This window comes from Narcine bancroftii, chromosome 3 (genome assembly GCF_036971445.1).
Source record: "Narcine bancroftii isolate sNarBan1 chromosome 3, sNarBan1.hap1, whole genome shotgun sequence".
Classification (NCBI taxonomy): Eukaryota; Metazoa; Chordata; class Chondrichthyes; order Torpediniformes; family Narcinidae; genus Narcine; species Narcine bancroftii.
The window spans coordinates 115,308,908-115,327,886 of NC_091471.1; the positions used below are offsets into that span (position 1 = coordinate 115,308,908).

At 42.7% G+C, this 18,979-nt stretch overlaps 1 protein-coding gene across 8 annotated transcripts in view; it reads left to right on the top strand.

The window, feature by feature from the left end:
- Positions 1-18,979, top strand: part of arap2 (ArfGAP with RhoGAP domain, ankyrin repeat and PH domain 2) — a 473,297-nt gene that overhangs the window by 40,586 nt on the left and 413,732 nt on the right. The window contains exon 1 of one of the 8 annotated variants that reach the window (XM_069924983.1): positions 15,348-15,533. The exons of the other annotated variants lie outside the window; for them this stretch is intronic. The gene's annotated coding sequence lies outside the window, so the exon portion shown is untranslated. Of the gene's footprint in view, positions 1-15,347; positions 15,534-18,979 lie in introns of those variants that run through there. 8 annotated transcript variants of the gene reach the window in all.

Genomic DNA, 18,979 nt, shown 5'->3' on the forward strand with positions numbered 1-18,979 from the left:
GAAAAATTGCCATTGGCCCATTTCCTTGGAAGTTATGAAACCATGGAGATAACAATTCAATTAGGTACAATTAACACAGTGGTTCTCAATTTTTTTCTTTCTGCCCAGATACCACCTTAAGCAATCCCTTACTAATCACAGAGCGCCTATGGCATAGGGAATAAAATGGTGTGTAATTGACTTATAAAGAAAAAGGTTGAGAACCACTAGAATACAGGTTCAGAAAGGAGTGAGATAAGATACATAGGACAGTGCCACACAGGAACAATTTTTGCTGTGTGTATGTGATGTGTATGTCTCCCTTTCCTACATATTCATCTGGCTTTCTGGAAGTGCCTTAAGTGCTACTATCCCTGGCAGCTCTTTCTAGGCACCTACCAATCTCTGTGTAAAATAAAACCTTGCCCTACACATCTCCTTTAAACTTGAAAACCATTGATCATAGCCCTCCAGCCCACCTAGCACCCTTCTAACGGTATCACACAATATGAAAAAAAGATTTGATTTGCGCACTGACCAGCAAGTCAACCCACACAGACACAGTAAGTAAAGTAGACATCCAATCACTTCGATTGTCCACCTGCTTTTGAAGCCTTTTTGCATCCTCATTTTTATCACATTCTCAATTTGTTTTGTTAGCAACGAACTTGGAAATTACACATTTGCTTTTCTCAGCCAAATGATTTATGTAAATTATGAATAAATGAGGTCTTTTTGCCAATGTTGATGTATTGTTGAAATGAAAGTCTTATTTACTGCTGCTTTTCAGTAACATAAAACACACTCGCAACTCTAAGTATAATTAACTCAAAGGAATAGAGAGAAAATATAAATGTTCGCTGGTGGTTCTGAAGTCATGCCATGGTTAAGTTAGGATGGGGACTTCAACAGCCTCAAAGCTGTTAAGGAAAAAAATAACTCCTTAAACTAGAGATGGCAGACTCTATTGTATTTTCTTGTCAAAGCTAGCAACAAGAAGAAAACATGAGGGTCTTTTCTGAGGTTGACTTCTGAAGAAAATGTTCATGTAGATGTCTTTGTCTGTGCTGCTGTGCATTCATGTTTTGAAACCAGGGCATGAGGTAACCAGATTTAATTTAGCATTCAAACCTCTTCATACTTCTTTGAACAGAGAGGCATTGGGGTACTTTGTTTACAGTTGCCTCAATATGCTGGGTCCAGGGGAGGTCCAGCAATCTATGGGCTCCCAGGAACTTCACCATGGTCTCATCAATGAAGACAGGTGCATGATCCTCAGGCTTCCCCTTCTTGAAGACCAGAATCAACTCCTTGGTCTGCTGATATTAAGAGCAAAACTGAAGACAAAGGAGTCTGAAGATGTTGGAAGGTAGAACAAACAATCTCCTGGTGGAACTAAGGAGGTTGAGCAGTGTCAGTTGGAGAAAAAAAAATTGTCAATGTTTCAGGCTGGGACCATTCGTCATCATTGCTTCTGGCATTTTCTTAACTACTGCAGTCAAGGTAGTTGGTCAGTAGTCCTATGGTTTCTCTCTCCTTGCCTTTCATAAATGGTAACCTAGTTGTAATTAAAACAATACTTTAGATATTTATTGGATTGAAATTGTCAAGAGACTGAGAGAGAGAGAAGTTGTGCTCTTTCCCTTTTGCTCACCTTTTTGAATTGCAATCCTCTTTGGTATCTCTGCTGCTGCTTTTTGGTATAACTTTTTCATCATTTTGTTCCTTGCTAGAGATCAGTTTTAACAAGTACAGCAAGTCCCCTATGACAAAGTGTTTTGTATCCCAAAGCTTGCTTGTAAGTTGATTTGTTCATTGTGTAACAGATTTGTGTTGATATTTATCTTTAAAGTTTAGTTATAAAATATATATTTCTTAGTAAAGTTAGTTTTTGTGGGTTTTGACACAGGGACACACAGATACACACATAATTCTTTGAGATGGCAAGCCATTTTCAGAGACAAACCTGCTAATGCTGCAGCTGAATCACAAAGATGAAAATCTTTATGATGGTTCTTGAGATACTGAGAACAGTGGAGTGTTTCATTAAAAGCTGAAGTATTTGCGTACTCAAAAAGAACTGCTGATCAAGCAATAGGCCGTCTCCCGATGACTCATGTTCAGAATTTAAATTTCTAATGGAGCAGCCACTTTGATTCTGGGTCTGAGTAGAGAAGATGAGGTCATGTTCATATAGATGTGAATTAACTTTGAAAGATCTGTGCAGACAGCTTGGAGTCCAGTGGGACATGATTCATATTTTTGAAGAACGCATTATGAACTTCAGAGACAGAAATGATGTCACATGTAATGTGATGAGACATTTTGGAGAAACATATTACAGAAAACAGGGACATTTTGTTAGAAGATGCCTGGCCATCCTGTAGGTAACACCAGGATGAAGCAGCTGCTTGGCCATCCTGTGAGTAACACAGGATTGAAATACAGTAACCATAAAAGGCACTGTTACACATTACTCTTAGTCAAAGAAGAACACCGAATAAGTGACATTTGAAGGAGGAAGATCACTTCTGACTGTCTCTTTAAAATAAAGAGGGCAGTTCAACCATGTCGTTTTCCATATGGGCACTTCGTTTAACCCTTTTCTGGCTTTGTGAAATCATTTTGGAAGAAAATAGCCACTTCACTGTCTCTCTGGAAAGAGGGCAGATTTATCATGTGGAACAGATTCCAAAATCTCCATGTAAGAGAGAGAAAATCATTTGTATGAAGAAACATTGCTCTGAAAGAAAAACAACTCTACAAAAGAAATTTGTGAGTTTTAAAGAGGTCTGCTATTTCAAAATACTTCATTATTGCTTTAAAGAAATCTGACACCTCATATTTACTCCATAATTGCTTTTGAACAGCAGTAAAAACTTTTGAGTTTCAACACAAAAGCTTTCTGAGACTGAACTTTAAAATAATCTCTTCAGAATCAAGCTTAAACTGTAATGGCTTGGGTGTGCATGCACGCACATGCATTTGCTCATTGTGGATTTTTTTGGAGTTAGATTTTATGTTACTAATAATTAATAATAAAAATATTGTTTTTGAAAATATCATTGTCTTGATTATTACCATTACTGCTGGTTTAGTTCAAAATAGTAGGTTGGAGCATGTTCGTAATGTCAATGTTATATTTACTCACAACAGTGGTATTGAAGAGGTAAGAAGAAATATTTTGGTGTAAAGACTTGCAAAAATTCACAATATTTAGATCATAGTATGAAACGCTCTCATTATTAAGTAAATACTGTAACATTATAATTTTAATATAACTTTTATTTCTGCTCATATGGTTAACTTGATGAATTAGGCTCTGGTCATGTTCGATCTTCCTGAAACATATTTTCATTCTAAGAATACAGAAAGACCATCTTATCAACTGTCCACACCTTGCCACAAGGTCTTTGGTTTCACTTCCTTCATCTGCTTTAATATTTGCATAGGCTTATGGCCTTTTGAGAATTAAGGTAATTGATGTACCCAACGTGCTCCAGCATTCATGCTTCCATCAATGATCGACCCTGCCCTTTGATGGGTTGAGTACACCTTTAACTGATTCTATTTGGTATTTATCATGTTAGTTTGAATAATGTCTGTTGCCATTTTAATTGTCCAACATTTCTTAGAAGTACTTTGGATACTTATATTCACTCTTGTATTTGTTTGATTGTGTGAAGGTGTGCAGCAAAACAAAATCTTTGTGACAGAAGAAAGAAATGGCTACCCAATGAGTTGCTGGCTTTGCGAACAGTCTGGGTGTCATGCAATGAATTGTATGTCATTCGGTTGTGAACTAGATTTTAATTTTCAGTTTAGTGTGGCTGATGGTTTGTATGTTAGTGATTTGTATTGGACACCTGTTTGTGGAACATAGGACATTATAGCACATGTACCTCTGCTAAACTTTGTTTAAATTAAACTGAATCTGCTTGCATCTGATAGATATCTCTCCATATTCATGGGTCTCTTTGGAAGCTTTTTAACTGCCACTGTTATATCTGGTTCACCACTATTCCTGGCAGCCTGTTCCAGACACCTACCATTCTGTGTAGTATTTGCCCTGCTCTTCTCCCTGAACCTCCCTAAGATGATATATTTCAAAGTCTGTATGGTGTGTGGCTTGAAAGGCAATATCCAGATGATGGATGGAGGGATTCCCATGGTGCTCTTGAAGTGATAAGAGGTCATGGGTTTGGAAAGTGCTGTTTTGGAATGGTACAAGCAGCTGGAACTATTTATCAGTTGTGGAGTGAGCAATGGATTGCGGGCCTTTAAAGCGGGTTGATGTGCCCTGTATAATTTTGAACTGTAGAATTCAACGAGGCTGAGTAAAATTGTGGAATTGGCTTGGTATCTGTTCCAGGAAGACATGGTGGATTCTTGAGTTTGTCCCTGTTATAATTTAAGCTCTGGAGGGTGTGAGTATATTGGTGAAGATAAATCTGTTGTGACAGGAAATGGGTAAACTCTGGGCATGAAGATGGGAGGGAATTTGACACAGGGAGAAAAAAAACAGTTGAGCTGATGAAATAAAATTCCTTAAAACAAAGATAGGATAAAATAGATCAACATGTGATGCCTTCTGGAAGTGATTCATTGTTGGGCAATTGGATGAGGGGTAATGGAGGGAAGACTTAGAGAGGTGTTGATGTCAGTGTTAGTTTGAGGAACATATGATTATTGACTAATGGCAGGACCCTGGCTTGGACCAGGCTGAGATGAGATATGGGGGAGTTGACTTCTGCTCAACCTTGTAAAATTTGAGGGCAATTTGCTCTTCAGCGAGCAATGGATTTAGTAACCGAGAGTTATGAATCTGAAAGAGCAGAGTTGTGCAGTGTGAAGTGAGGTCCAGCTGAGGAATGAGAATTTTTAAACTGGGAGCAAAGCCCACTGAGTGGAGGCTTAGCAGTGGCCAAGGGCTCAACATTGTCTTGAATTTCAAATGCATTGCATGGGTATATCTACCCACCTCAGCCCCTAAATAAGGAGGATTGATTGCTTGTGCATAGTGAGGAAAGGTCAATGGAAAAGATTGAGGAGGGTAGGATCAGAGGAAAGCAAAGTGGAAGAAAGATCTCCAGGGATTGTTGAAAGAAGTAATCTTTGGTATTTGGGGGTGTAAGGAGAAGAAGGAGACACATGTTTAAAATGGAACTATGATCAAGCCAATTCTGATGAGAGAATGAACTTAGGAACAAATGTTATCATGTGTAGACTTTGTAAGGTGATGAGATAAGGAGAGAACTTTAAGGTGGAGATTCGTGGAAGAGAAGTGATGGTGCAACAATGTATTGCATTGTGATCTAACTGCATCATTTCTATTGGGGAGTACTTGTGCTTATCTCTTTGGCTTGGCTTCGCGGATGAAGATTTATGGAGGGGTAAAATGTCCACGTCAGCTGCAGGCTTGTTTGTGGCTGACAAGTCCGATGCGGGACAGGCAGACACGGTTGCAGGGGAAAATTGGTTGGTTGGGGTTGGGTGTTGGGTTTTTCCTCCTTTGCCTTTTGTCAGTGAGGTGTGCTCTGCGGTCCTCTTCAAAGGAGGTTGCTGCCTGCCGAACTGTGAGGCACCAAGATGCACGGTTTGAGGCGATATCAGCCCACTGGCAGTGGTCAATGTGGCAGGCACCAAGAGATTTCTTTAGGCAGTCCTTGTAACTTTTCTTTGGTGCACCTCTGTCACGGTGGCCAGTGGAGAGCTCGCCATATAACACGATCTTGGGAAAGCGATGGTCCTCCATTCTGGAGACGTGACCCACCCAGCGCAGCTGGATCTTCAGAAGCGTGGACTCGATGCTGTCGACTTCTGCCATCTCGAGTACTTCGACGTTAGGGATGAAAGCGCTCCAATGAATGTTGAGGATGGAGCGGAGACAACGCTGGTGGAAGCGTTCTAGGAGCCGTAGGTGATGCCGGTAGAGGACCCATGATTTGGAGCCGAACAGGAGTGTGAGTATGACAACGACTCTGTATACGCTTATCTTTGTGAGGTTTTTCAGTTGGTTGTTTTTCCAGACTCTTTTGTGTAGTCTTCCAAAGGCGCTATTTGCCTTGGCGAGTCTGTTGTCTATCTCGTTGTCGATCCTTGCATCTGATGAAATGGTGCAGCCGAGATAGGTAAACTGGTTGACCGTTTTGAGTTTTGTGTGCTCAATGGAGATGTGGGGGGGCTGGTAGTCATGGTGGGGAGCTGGCTGATGGAGGACCTCAGTTTTCTTCAGGCTGACTTCCAGGCCAAACAATTTGGCAGTTTCCGCAAAACAGGACGTCAAGCGCTGAAGAGCTGGCTCTGAATGGGCAACTAAAGCGGCATCGTCTGCAAAGAGTAGTTCACGGACAAGTTTCTCTTGTGTCTGGTGTGAGCTTGCAAGCGCCTCAGATTGAAGAGACTGCCATCCGTGCGGTACCGGATGTAAACAGCGTCTTCATTGTTGAGGTCTTTCATGGCTTGGTTCAGCATCATGCTGAAGAAGATTGAAAAGAGGGTTGGTGCGAGAACACAGCCTTGCTTCACGCCATTGTTAATGGAGAAGGGTTCAGAGAGCTCATTGCTGTATCTTACCTGACCTTGTTGGTTTTTGTGCAGTTGGATAACTATGTTGAGAAACTTTGGGGGGCATCCGAGGCGCTCTAGTATTTGCCAAAGCCCTTTCCTGCTCATGGTGTCGAAGGCTTTGGTGAGGTCAACAAAGGTGATGTAGAGTCCTTTGTTTTGTTCTCTGCACTTTTCTTGGAGCTGTCTGAGGGCAAAGACCATGTCAGTAGTTCCTCTGTTTGCGCGAAAGCCGCACTGTGATTCTGGGAGAATATTCTCGGCGACACTACGTATTATTCTGTTTAGGAGAATCCTAGCGAAGATTTTGCCTGCAATGGAGAGCAGCGTGATTCCCCTGTAGTTTGAGCAGACTGATTTCTCGCCTTTGTTTTTGTACAGGGTGATGATGGTGGCATCACGAAGGTCCTGAGGCAGTTTTCCTTGGTCCCAACAAAGCTTGAAAAGCTCATGCAGTTTGGCATGCAGAGTTTTGCCGCCAGCCTTCCAGACCTCTGGGGGGGATTCCATCCATACCTGCTGCTTTGCCACTTTTCAGTTGTTCGATTCCCTTATATGTCTCATCCTGGGTGAGGACCTCATCCAGCTCTAGCCTTAGGGGCTGTTGAGGGAGCTGGAGCAGGGTGGAATCTTGGTCTGAGCGGTTGGCTCTGAAAAGAGATTGGAAGTGTTCTGACCATCGGTTGAGGATGGAGATCTTGTCGATGAGGAGGACTTTGCCGTCTGAGCTGCGCAGCGGGCTTTGGACTTGGGGTGAGGGGCCGTACACAGCCTTTAGAGCCTCGCAGAAACCCCTGAAGTCGCCAATGTCCGCGCTGAGCTGGGTTCGCTTGGCGAGGCTAGTCCACCACTCATTTTGGATCTCCCGGAGTTTGCGCTGAAGATGGCTGCATGCGTGACGGAAGGCTTGTTTCTTCTCTGGACAGGATGGCTTTGTAAGGTGAGCCTGGTGGGCAGCTCGCTTCTTTGCCAGCAGCTCCTGGATTTCCTGGCTGTTTTCGTCGATCCAGTCCTTGTTTTTCCTGGAGGAGAAGCCCAGTACCTCTTCAGTGGATTGCAGTATGGTAGTCTTCAGCTGATCCCAGGGGGTTTCAGGGGACGGGTCCGTGAGGCGGATTGCATCGTCGAGCTTTGCTTTGAGGTATGCCTGGAAGTTTGCTCTCACTTCGTCTGACTGCAGGTTTCCAACATTGAACCTCTTTCTGGGGGCTTTACTGTTCCTGGACTTTGGCTTGAAGTGAAGGTTGAGCTTGCAGCGAACCATTCAGTGGTCAGTGTGGCATTCCGCGCTGGGCATGACCCTGGTGTGGAGCACATCTCGTTTGTCACTTTCTCGCACCAGAATGTTGTCCAGTAGGTGCCAGTGTTTGGATCGGGAATGCATCCAGGTAGTCTTCAGGCTGTCCCTCTGCTGAAAAAGGGTGTTTGTAATGACAAGCCACTGTTCTGCACAGAGCTCCAACAGGAGGCGCCCATTGTCGTTGCACTTGCCGACGCCATGCTTGCCCAGGATTCCTGGCCAGGTTTCTGAGTCTTTGCCGACGCGAGCGTTGAAGTCGCCAAGGATGACAACCTTGTCGGTTGTAGGGGTGCGTTGGATGAGGTTGCGCATGTCAATGTAGAACTTCTCCTTTTCTGCTGGTTCTGCCTGGAGGGTTGGAGCATAGACACTGATGGGGGTGATGCGATGCTTGTTTTGAAGGGGGAGTCGCATGGACATGATTCGGTCCGAGTTGCCTGTCGGAAGGTTTTCGAGTTTGGAGGCAATGGAGTTCTTGACCATGAAGCCTACACCAGATAGGCGTTGTTCATCCAAAGGCTTGCCAGACCAGTAGAGTGTGTAGCCCGCGCCGCGTTCTTGGAGGCTGCCTACATCTGCCAGGCGGACTTCACTGAGAGCGGCTATGTCGATGTCAAGTCTGAGGAGTTCATGTGCAATGAGGGCAGACCGATGTTCAGGTCGGTGGCTGTCAGCCTTGTCTAGCATGGTTCTGATGTTCCAGCATGCTAGCTTGAGTTTGTGAGCATCTTTTGAGGGGGAGGACGTGGAGGGGGCGGACGTGGAGGGGGCGGACGTGGAGGGGGCGGACGTGGAGGGGGCGGACGTGGAGGGGGCGGACGTGGAGGGGGCGGACGTGGAGGGGGCGGACGTGGAGGGGGCGGACGTGGAGGGGGCGGACGTGGAGGGGGCGGACGTGGACCTGTCCTCGGGCCTGCGCAAAGGAGCTTTTAGGTGGAGTGCAGTGTGCGCAGTACTGGCCCCACCCTTTATACCCATGGTTCATGTGCCGTGGCCAAACAAGGTGGGACGTGGCAGCGAGGTCCTTGGGTCGTAGGTTTTATATCGGAGTGGCCTTCTCCTATGCAGGTTTCTTACCTGGGCTGGAGGGGTCTGCCTCCCCTCCAATATCGGTCCATACTGCCCGTCCGGGGCTGAGGCCGCCGCTGCTCTCCCTGTGCCCTGACTGGGGCCGCCGCCTCCTCCAACTCTCTGCCCGGGCCGGGTCCTCCGCCTGCCTCACTCGACCGAGGCCAGGGCCGCCGCCTCCCCCTTGCTCCTGCCCGGATCGGAGCCGCCGCCGCCTCCCCCTTGCTCCTGCCCGGATCGGAGCCGCCGCCGCCGCCTACCCCTTGCTCCTGCCCGGATCGGAGCCGCCGCCGCCTACCCTCAGCCGGGACCGGGGCCGGGGCCGCCACTGCTCTCCCTGTGCCCGGCCTGGGGCTGCCGCCTCCACCTCTCTGCTCACCTCTTGTGCTTATAAATTGTAAGTAAATCAAAATGTACTAGTTACTTGATGTGACAAAGTGTGACTACAGCGGAGAATTACAGTTTCCCATGGATCTAGAAATATCAGTAAGCCCTCTAGCCTGCATACAATTTGCCATAATGCCTTGCACCAAATAACATTTTAAATCTGAAATTAAAATCAATTTTCATTTAAAGACATAGCTTAAACCATATTCCACACTTTGTGGTGATGAATGGGTTCTTAATCCTAGTTTGTTTTCCACTTTTCTCAAACATTACACTGCTCAAACATTGCAAATAACCGTTCTTCTTTTCGCTCTGTTAGGCCCTGCTTCATAATTAAAAAAAAAATAAATGAAATTGCCCCTTACCCTTTCAGATCCTAGGAATCATAAAAACAATGGAAAAAGCTGCAAACACTCAAAAAGTCAAGCAGCTACAGTGTGTAAGCCTGTGACTAGTGGATCGGTGCTTGGGCCATTGTTGTTTGTCATCTATATCAATGATCTGGATGATAATGTGGTAAATTGGGTTATTAAATTTGCAGATGATACTAAGATTGGAGGTGTGGTGGACAGGAAGAATGTTTTCGAAGCTTGCAGAGGGATCTGGACCAGCTGGAAAAATGGCAGATGGCATTTAATGCAGACAATTGTGAGGTGTTGCATTGAGGAGTGCGGTAGAACAGAGGGATCCGGGGATACAGATACATAATTCCCTGAAAGTGGTGTCACATGTGGGTTGGGTTGTAATGAAAGCTTTTGGCATATTGGCCTTCATAAATCAAAGTGTTGAGTACAGGAGTTGGATGTTGTGCTAAAGTTGTATAAGACATTAGTGAGGCCAACTTTTTGAGTAATGTGTGCAGTTTTGGTTCTACAGGAAGGATATCAATAAGATAAAATGAGTGCAGAGAAGATTACTAGGATGTTCAGGGACTGAGTTTCAGGGAAAGGTTAAAAAGGTTAGGACTTTATTCCCTGGAGCACAGAAGAATAAGGGGTGATTTGATAGAGGTATTTAAAATTATGAGAGGGATAGATAGTTTAAATATAGGTGGGCTTTTTCCAAAGAAGGTAGGTGAGATTCAAACAAGAGGATGTGGGTTTAGGATGACATAGGCAAGATTTAGGGGGGACATGAGGAGGAACTTTTCACTTGGAGAGTGGTGAGAGTGTGGAACGAGCTGCCAGCTAAAATGGTAGATTGGAGCTCGATTTTAACATTTAAGGGAAATTTGGACAGGTATATGGATGGGAGAGGTATGGAAGGCTATGGACTGAGTACATGTCAGTAGGACTAGACAGGTAAAAGTGGTTTGGCACAGACTAGAGGGGCTGTGGTGGCCTGTTTCTGTGCTGTAATTGTTCTATGGTTCTAAGTAAAAATGGGCTTAAGCTTCAGGCCAAAGACCTTTATCGATGTGAAGGTTAGTGTCGCTGATTTAAAAATATGAATTCTGTTTCCTGTTCCACAGATGCAATCTGACCTGTTGAGTGTTCCCAGCATTTTATAACTTTATTTCAGAGTGTGGCATTTGTATTTTTTTCATCCACTCAATATAACTCCAGTTTGTTTATTTTCCGCCTGTAATTTAAGCCTTGGCACCATTCTTGTGAATCTGTGTTGCTGTCCTATTTTGCATATGCTTTTGTTTTTCAATTCCTCGTGGTTTTACTGTTACTTTAAAGGCATCAGGAACTTTGTTTTACTTGTTAAATTAAGCTGCAAAAATGCATTGACTTGACATTGCAAGACCTATTCAGAGATGAGTCATCAAATTTCCTAACACCCCCTCATTGTCCATCCCCACTCCTCCTTGTCCACTCACAGCCCTCTGCATTGATCACATCTTTGACACTTCAGCTTCTGAAGTTCAATTTTAGAGTGGCTTTCGTGGCTTCAGTTGGGGTTGGTGGAAAGATGATTAACCTTTTAACCTTTTCTTGCTCACTATGGTGCTAGTAGCACATTAAATTCAAGTGACTGATGGATGAGGTTGGCATCTGCTTTCTTTAGCATGGAGCCTAAAGAGATGCAGATGTCTTGCACCGAGGCTTGTAGCTGCAAGCAGTGGAGGATGTGGTTTGTAAATTGAATCTGCACTGTGAAATATTGGCAAACAGCTAAAAGAGTTACTGACGTATGCAAAGAAAACTTTAATGGGTGTAAAGTATCATAGATCAAAAACAGTATTTTGTGATACTTTTCATTAAGGCTGTTCCAGGGCTCAATTCTCTGTTTGGGCTGTGTGAGGTTAAGGGTGAGCTGGAGCAATTCACTGTTGTGTTCTGATTCTCAGAATCATCTTGCTGCTGTACAGCACCTGTCAGATCTGCATGGATAAGCACTGATTTTAAAGATGTTGTCCCACGCATTCTCCACACAAGTGCGCACAAACATTTTTACTACATTTTGGGATCTAAGCTCTTCTACATTCAGAAGGGTGGCTATGGACCAACCATTAGCTCTTTATTATGCTTACATCATGGCATGTCAGTAGCTGGATGAATTACACATTTGCATGCATGGAATAATACACTGCTAAATTGATTAACAGTACTGCAAGGAGTAAATGCAATTAAAGAGATTGACTCAACAGGCCTTTTAAAGGAGCAAATGGGAGGGGGAGGTAAAGAAACACAGTGTTCTGTGTTCTCAAACTTTAAAAGGGGTGGTGGTTTTCCGTTCTGGGGATTATAAGCTCAGGTCAATGACTCGCCCATGCTTAACTTGAATTCAGCAAATGCATTCAGTGACATGGGTATTCTTTCACCATTAAAACAGTTAGCAAAGCAAGGTTTCACTGAACAGCTTCATCTCCTTTATGGGTTTAATCAATATTTTCAAGATAACATTTTGGGAAATAAATATTTTGAGAAATATACAGAACAATTCACCAAACCATTTAGTTTATCACTAATTTATCTAAAAAGAATCCATTTGTTGGTTAAGAACGTGACATTCACTGATGGCATACATATTTGATTTTGTTTTGAATAGAGGTGAAATTAATGTGATAAGTTATGATACTTTTAAATCCTCAAAGTACATAATAGGGAAATGTGTTAAAAGTCCCATTCCTCACAATGTCTAGATATTATTCAGATTAAGGTGGTTGCAATGTTCACTGTTATTGCAAAATCTGAGAAATTTTTAGAGCACACAGAACATTACAGCACAGTACAGGTCCTTTGGTCTGTGATGTGGTGCTAACCTTTACAAACCTACTCGGTAATATAAACCTTCTTACCTCATGCGCTTGTCAAAGAATCTTTTAAATGGGTCTATTGTACCAGCTGTCACCACCCTGACCATACTTTAGAGACACGCACTGCTCTCTGTGTGGTTTAAAAAAAACCAAAACCAAAAAAAAAATCATCTTGCCCACGGCATCTCCCCTAAACTTTTTTCGCCTCACCTTGTATAGATGTCTTTTGGTATTTGCTAGTCTCACTCTAGAACTAAGGTGCTTGCTGTCCACCTTATCTATGCTTCTCATAATTTTGTAGACCTCTATTTGGGTGACACAATTAGTGTAGCGATTAGTGCCATGCTATTACAATGCCAGCAAACCAGGGTTTGAATCTGGTGCTGTCTGTAAGGAGGTTATATATTTCCCATGTCTGTGTGGATTTTCCTGGGTTGCTCTGGTTTTCTCCCACCCTTAAAAGCATACTAAGTCATTGGTTAATTTGGGTGTAATCATGTGGCATGGATGTCAATGGCTGGAATTAGCTTGTGAATAAAATTAAAAAAAAACACCTCATCTTTCTTTGCTCCAAAGAGAAAAGCCCTAACTCTGTTAATATTGCCTCATAAGACATGCTCTCTATTCTAGACAATATTCCTGGTAAATCTCCTCTGCATCCTCTAAAAGTTACCACATCCTTCCTATAATGAGGTGACCAGAACTGAAAAAAATACCAAATGTGACCTAACCAGAGTTTTATAAAGCTGCAACATTACATCATCTTGCATGTAAAAATCAGAAAGGAAAACTCCAAATGGATTGAAGAAATAAATCTATTAGTGTGTGAGAAAAAATTTGGAATAAAATGAAACCAACTTGCAAATTTTGATTAGCTGTATTGATTGGCAAATAGGTTGTGTATTGAGTAACTTCCTTTGTGGTTTTAGAGGAGGCTTTGTTGCATTTTAAAACCAATTGGTTAAGATTTATTAAAAATAGATTTATTTTCTGTTCTTACCCATTGACTTCAGCTTGGCATTTAATATGATCTTTTCCCAGAGGGTCATGCCCTCTCTGGAACTCAACACCTCTCTCTGTAATTGGATCCTGGACTTTCTAATGGAATGGCCACCATCCGTTCGGGTTGGTAGTAGAATATCGAGCACCATCATGCTGAGAACTGGAGCACCACAGGGCTGTGTGTTCAGCCCACTCCTGGTAACACTACTGACCCATGACTGCAACACCAGATCCAGCTCCAACTGTATCAAGTTTGCAGATGGCAACAGTAGTTGACCTCATCAGCAACAATGATGAGTTGAACTATAGAGAAGAGGTGGAAAATATGTGAAATGGTGTGAGAATAACAACCTGAATCTCAATATGGATAAGACAAAGGAGATGATCTTGGACTTCAGGAGGACTGGAAATGACCACTCTCGACTATACATCAACAATTCGAGAAGGGAGTGGAAGAACCAAGTTCCTTGGAGTTTACATAACTAGTGACCTATTGTGGACACACATCTTCTTGCATGTCTGGTTGGTGCAAAGGCAACTGTATTTTCTGAGAAGATTTAAGTGGGCAAGCTACTGGTCAGCATTATGTCAACCTTATACAGGAGCTCTAGTGAGAGCATCGTGGCGACTACATCATAGTGTAGTCCGGTTGCTGCAGGGAAATGGATCAGAGGTCAATCCAAAAGATCATAAGAATGGTAGAGAGGATCATTGGAGTCTTCTTCCTCCCCGCCCCATCAATGCAGTTTATCAGGCTCATTATCTGAAGAGGGCGTGCAAAATCATTGAAGACCCCTTCCACCCAGCACACAGCATTTTTCAGCTGCTCCCATCAGGAGTATCAGAGCCAGCGCCACCAGGCTGAGGAACAGCTTCTTCCCACAGCCGTGAAAATACTGAACGACCAAAGGAACTGCTCGTGCTAACCATCCGAGACTCTCATTTGTACCAAACAATATTTATTTATTTTTGTTTATCGATTAAAATACTTATCCTGCATATATATTTTTTGTCTGTATGTGTGCTATGTCCTGTTGTGGGTCTGCATTGTTTTGCACCGAGTACAGAGAATGCTGTTTTGTCGAGTTGTACTTGTACAGATAACAATAAATTTGACTGTAGTTGCTAAACTATTTGATAAAGCCAGTTGATATCTATGATAATGAGATGCTCAAGGAAAATATTTGCTGTATTGCTATTTTGAATCCATTTATGAAATGTACATATTGCTGGCAAGTTGTTTATTTGTTGTCCATTCTATGGGAAGTAGTGGAGCAATATTTTTGTAATTCAATGCTAGAAATGGAAGCTATTTGTGCCTTGCAGCGAGGGAGACAGTTCCTGGATTCCTATCTAGTGTCAACTAGGTATTTTTGTTGAGTCTCAACTCCAGGGTCTCAGGAGCTCTAGGATTGACCCAATGTGAGTAGGTTTAGAGTTTGTAACAAATATAATTACTGTCTTTGGGGAATGCAGTAGTGTTTGGATGTGAAGTATTTTGGAGCAACTTGAAGTGATGTAATCAGAAATGTGGAAACAAATAGGTTTGTCTTGTGATGCAGTTAAGTCATACTGCAATTACTAATCTCAAGAGATTGAACAACTTGTTCATGTTAAGTACATAATTTACTTTTCACTGAATTTAATAAAGGAAGTTTGTTTTTTTCCTTCAAATAGCAAATATTTTATCTACTGTATTTGATGGCATATAAGATGCACTTTTTATCCCAAAGATTGGTTCAAAAGTATCCCCCGGGCCTTGCCTGTGAAGTTGAAATTTCTCCGGCTGCCCACACCGGGAGATGGTGAGCTATTGCACGGACAACTGGTCTCCTGTTCGCCAGCTACAGTTTTCTAGTGGACCCTGTGCATGGATCCTGTTTGCGAGCTGCATTTCCCAGCAGACCCTGTGCACAGTGGGTGCTGAACATTGCTGGGGGGAGAGGAAACCTGACCTGGTGGCTGATGAGCTGGTTGCTAAACTGGGTGGTGTCCACAGTGGACAGCACTTCTGCTTCGGCAGAGGTAAGGAGCTGTGGGTGAGGAGGGAGAGCGATGTTTGTTGCTGGGAGAGGCTCCATGTGATATAAAAATGGTATTAAAAGTGAAAAAAATGATTCTGATCTGTTGTGTGAAATTAAACTGCTTTATTTGAAATGTTTTACAGAGGCTTGTGCAGGTATGTCAAGGAATTGAGAGACACTTACCTGTAAATGTACTCAAAACATGTCTTTATTCCTTGCTGAAATAGTGGTGGGGGGGGGGGGTGGCAGTTCTTATATGCCCATGGGTCTTGTATGCCATCAAATATGGTATATAATTTTGTTAATATATGTTTGGCAATTCAGCAACTTGTGTTTTGCAGAAATTAATCATGTGGCCTGTTTGTAGGCTTATGTCAAAATGTAGTCAGTCGTGGTCTCAAGGCTTTCTTTTACATAATAGAAAACATATTTTGTGATTTATGGCCTTTCTATGCTCTGAGATGAACATTCATTTATTACAAATTAGAATGGCTTCTTTTAAAATCTTCTGAAAGGGATAATCTAGAAAAAGATACTATAGTCAGTACCCAAGGATCCCAAGAGCTCAAAGAAAGTTAAATACAAGGACCAACTGATGCAGAGAAACACTGGAACTATTAATTTTTTTAGGCACGGTAACAGACCATTTTGGCTCATGAGTTCATTCCACCCAATTAACCTACACCCCCCAGTACATTTTGATCAGTGGGAAGAAACTAGCTTCCCCAGAGAAAACCCATGCAGACACGGGGAGAACTTACAAACTGCTTACAGGCAGCATGGGGTTCGAACCCTAATCCCGATCGCTGGTGCTGTAAAGGCATTGTGCTAACTATGCCGCCCATTTTTCCTTCATTTTTGGCAACCTGCACTGTTGATGATTCATTGCCTCGTTCTGTTTTCATGGCTATTTGGCAACTATTGCCACATGCATTTATTGGTGGACATCAGCCAAGTTCTGCAAAAGGATTTTCCTATTGCTGCATTTTCCACAGTGCTTGTGGACACTTGGACCAGAAATAGTCCTATTGAAGTAGAACAGGGGAACATTTTATTTTCCTGTGCATTTTGCTAGATTGGTCATTGAACACCGAAGAAGGGATTCTGTTAAATATTTGAAATTGAATATCTAGATTTTATTGAGTCAACAGTCCAAGACCATTTGTTTTGCGTTTTTTTTGTTTTTTTTTGCTTGCATGCAGAAAATCATAAGCTTCCAATAGTTTTGAAAAAATTGTTTGCTCATTGTTTATTTATTATCTTTTTAATTTGTTTTGACCTTTCTCACTTGTGCTTTTGCTGAAAATCCTATTTAATTCCTGCTATTCTCCTTGATGTTCTTTTGATCCAGCAGACCAGAAATATTCCTAATATTGACTCATTGGGTTAGCATCAATTAAATTAACATAATTTCACACTTGAATCAATGTGATTGAATTAGCTCATTGTTTGAAAACTGCCTTTGTGATCTCGAGCAAAGCCTGAGAATACGCTACTAAACTGAACAAAATTTGTTGAAAAAAAAATGAACAATGCAGCATGGTAAAAGGTCCTTCCAGCCCATGTAACCTCTGCCGCCCAATTAACTAACAAGCCCTATGCGTTTTGGAGGAGATTTTTAATAATTTAGGGCAAGGCAACAAAACGGTGACTTTTTTAACTTTACTGTGACATTTCTCAGATTCCCTTCAGAGTCTTGTGGTTGCTCTGTTTGAACCTCCCTTCAGCTTAAACTGAAGCCGGAACATTTGCCTCTTGAGCAGTGGTCGTCATGGAGGTCTTCTGACAGAACAGGCCACACAAATTCCAGAAGCAGTCGTTGCCAACCTGGGTTGCATAACCTTGATTGGAGTGTGCATTGGGTACAAAGGATCACATGGGTGGGGTCTGTGAGTCTTGAATAACATTGAGTTAATTATTTAGAATATTCACGGAGAGATTAAAAGTATGATAGCTGCCATTGTGGGACTTTGAAGTCATGGTCCATGACTCTCCATACTGGTCTATCCTAAAGCTCGCCTTTAAACGAAGAAGATTTTTTGGAATATTCTTTTGACTCTGATCTAGAGAGAGAATTGGATTGATATTGTGTAAAAGAAATAGAGCAATTAAATTGATGATCTGAAAAACTATTGACTGTTGATACATGTCTACTTGATCCAAATGGGTACTGATTCGACAAAAATGAAAGATATTACTTGGAAATTACTTGAGTGATTTGCTTTGTTTCTTTTATCTGTTGAGGGAGTTTCTGTAGTTTCAAGCAACAGCCTTTGCTAAAACTTTAGGGGGTTTTTAAATATGAAAGAGAGTGACAATACTCAGGAGGCATTACCTGTTCAAAATTTGATTTGAAGTGGGAAATAGCAATTCTGTTCAAGCCCACATAAAAACTGAAAGTAACACTGAATTTAGCAATGATTTTGCAGAGTTTTCAGTGATTGGATTGCAAATAGTGCATGTCTTTTAATTCAAGGATGCTAATCTATTTTTAGTGCACTTTGAATATAATGGTAAACATAATTGCGGTGAACAAGAATTGAATTATGAATAGTCCACAGAGGTGTGATTTATATGAATTAAACTTCCTTCTCAATCCGAGGTTAGAGACTGCATTTGGTTATGAACACTGTACAATAAGGGAAAAAAGCTAATTAGTTGTGGTGGGAATGGGAGATTTTTTCTGTGAACCACAGCCATTTTATTATCCTCTGCAACCATCTTTATTATACCCTTGTGGCGGTGCACATCTTGACGCAGGTGAACTGGCTCAGTGTTTGTTGCGGCAGCGGAGCAGCTGTTTCAAGATATGCCGCTAGGTTTGGGCTCCCTCTTGGGTAGCGGGACCGTGCATGCGCTCTCGGCTGTGTCGTCATGTCACGGTGGCGGGACTTGATGGCCGCCTTATTTTGAAATAAGACAGTTGGAAACGAAACTGACTCCAGTGTATAGTCTCTGTTCTAATTTCCCTTCCATAGCTACCGCTACAATTGGTGACCTCGATGAGCCCAGACGATTTTGGACTCAATACTATGGACGCTGCAGCAGTTAATGCAGTGGCAATGAAACTGTCACCTTTCTGTACGCTTCACCCACACACTTGGTTTGGGCAAACGGAAGAACAATTCCACCTCCAGCAGATCACCTCCAACTCGACAATGTTCTACCACGTCATCAGCACCCTCGACCAAGAGACGGCTGCCAGAGTGGACAACTTGATTCATGATCCCCTGGAGGAAGGTAAATACCTGGCTTTTAAGAAGCTCCTCTTAAGTACTTTCGGCTAGTTGAGGCGCCAGCGCACTGCCAGACTCATGCACCTAGACGGCCTGGGAGCAGAGCACTATCCGCTCTCATGGATGAAATGCTCACGCTGGCAGAGGACCACAAGCCATGCTTCATATTTGAGTAGGCTTTCCTGGAGCAGATGCTGGATGATATTCAGTT